General features: G+C 34.6%; 1 long non-coding RNA gene across 1 annotated transcript; it reads left to right on the forward strand.

The window, feature by feature from the left end:
- The first annotated feature begins 232 nt into the window (after positions 1–232).
- On the forward strand, positions 233–1,965 carry LOC109591531 (uncharacterized). The gene is made up of 3 exons (XR_002189857.1): positions 233–460; positions 906–965; positions 1,793–1,965. It is a non-coding gene; the product is annotated as an uncharacterized LOC109591531 (long non-coding RNA).
- The last annotated feature ends 318 nt before the right edge of the window (positions 1,966–2,283 follow it).

Genomic DNA, 2,283 nt, shown 5'->3' on the forward strand with positions numbered 1-2,283 from the left:
CTGCATACAAATGTACAATAATTGTATACATGTCCATGTATGTACATGCATTCATACATGTACATGTACATTGTAATTACATGCAATATGAATAGGATATTTTTATGTAGAAATAGTAATACCAAGTGTTTATCATGCCTGTAGCCTACTTATGTACAGTTGTACGTGTACATGTACATATCACCTCTGTTTTTTTCTCTGTGTTTCTGTCTTCTCTCTCCCTCTCTCTCTCTCCTCTATAGCATGGTCTCAGTATTATTTCTTAAGAGGTCACAAGAGGAGAGTCCCCTCCTGTTGTATCCTGTGACTATAGCACTGCTTATGATACCAATCACTTGTTATCTGGTGGTACTAATTTCTCTGTTAGATTGTGGGACCTCTACAAAGGAATATTGTTCCACACTATTGCAGTTCATGGTGGGTGGTCAGTAGCATTGTAGCATGTCCTCCTCATATTAATGTAAGCTTTGCCCTACCCCTCACTCTTTCTCTCTCTTTCTCTCTCACACCAAAGCATTCAATTGCTAATACATGTACATGTACATGTATTTGTAGTACATGTAATACCAACATGTAGTGCCCATTAAGTGTATAGAAATTAATATGCATGTACATGTAATTATTGTCACTGAAATACATGTGTATGTACATTTTCATATATTGACTACTTACAAGTGCATGTACATGTATAAGTTACTAATGTGCTGAAAAGTATTCTAAATTATTTGTGGTTTTCATGTTGCCTTCATTGGTTACTTTTTTGCTTCAATAATATCATTTACATTTTTTGACAGTTACACATGTACATGCAAATATCAAGTTTTAAATGAAGTGTACATGTACATGTATATGCACAAATTACTTTGTTTCCCTCCTCTCTCTCTCTTTCTCCCTCTAACCATCAGCTCACCTAGACTCCTAGTATCATGCCTTCATGCATGGAACCTTGACAACTCACTGGACAAGTTAGTATTAGATTGGTACTATTGATCAATATTTTGAAGAATGATATTATGAATAATGATGATGATGTATTGTTGTATTCAGTGGTGGATCTAGGGGGGGCCTGGGGGGACCATGGCCCCCCCAAAATTTTTGCGGTGAAGTATAAAATTAGTTTTATCTATGTAAACTGTGAAACAGCTGCAGTGCTTGACTGTGTAAACAGTCTGTAAACCACAAAGGAGCTCATTTAAGAGGCCTAATCTTCTAAATTTTGACTTTCCAAATGAAATCCTGCAAGCCTGGTTGACCGCACCCACTAATTATTCCACCCATATCATTAAGGCCCCCCCAGAAATTCAATCCTAGAACCGCCACTGGTTGTATTGTTGGCATTGGGCATTGTTACTGGGGCCATACATGTATCATCTGTCTTTCTTACTGTTGGAACTTAAGTATTGGCAGTAGTTGAATTTGGCAATTTGCAATTGGTGGATTTTACATATGTACATGTATACATGTATTGGTGTCATTTGGTGATTTAGCAACTAAATCCCATTGAGCAGCTCAGAATAAAACAAAATGACAGATTTTATATAAGTGGATGTTCACTGCAACCAATATTAATACTCCACGAATGTACATATTTATATGTTATCATCTCTATTTATACGTCATTTGATATAAAATGATCGTGAAATTTTTAAATGATGCGTACATGTACATGTACATATGTACTTTTGTGTAAGTATTGTTTAATTTTGTAAATTTGTCTTGTTTTTCATTTTGTTATTATAATTTTATATTATTTATTATTAATTATGTTGTTTTTGTTTTCATTGTTATTTAGAGAGTGTGAGGATACATTAGGATTAGTAAGGTCATCCTGTCCTGTCTCATTTGGTTTATTGAGTAAAGGAGGAAGACTGTCACTAGTACTGCCTGCCTGGGGACTGGTTAAAGAGAGTCCGTCACCTGTTCATATTAATGGAGGAGTGGCTCTGGATGATTTATTGATACTAAACCAACAACCAGAAACACAAAGTATTTAATGTTTTGTTGGTAATATATTGTTATTGTTTGTTCTTATTGTATTATTGTTGTTGACTTGTTTTGAGTCATATGGGCATAAGTTGTGGGGTATTTAATTACATAGATTTTATTGGTAGCTTCTTACCTGTGGAAACAATACCTTTTAGAGGATACACAGCACATGTACCTAATGAATGTGCATACATGAAAAATACAAACTTAAATCAGCTTATAAATTTTACACCCTAAAATGTTATACCAGTATAGTGTTATTTATGTTAATACCGTATAGCGTCAAATTTTTGTGGG

This window comes from Amphimedon queenslandica, unplaced genomic scaffold (assembly GCF_000090795.2).
Source record: "Amphimedon queenslandica unplaced genomic scaffold, v1.1 AMPQUscaffold_7939_Cont20114, whole genome shotgun sequence".
Taxonomy (NCBI): Eukaryota; Metazoa; Porifera; class Demospongiae; order Haplosclerida; family Niphatidae; genus Amphimedon; species Amphimedon queenslandica.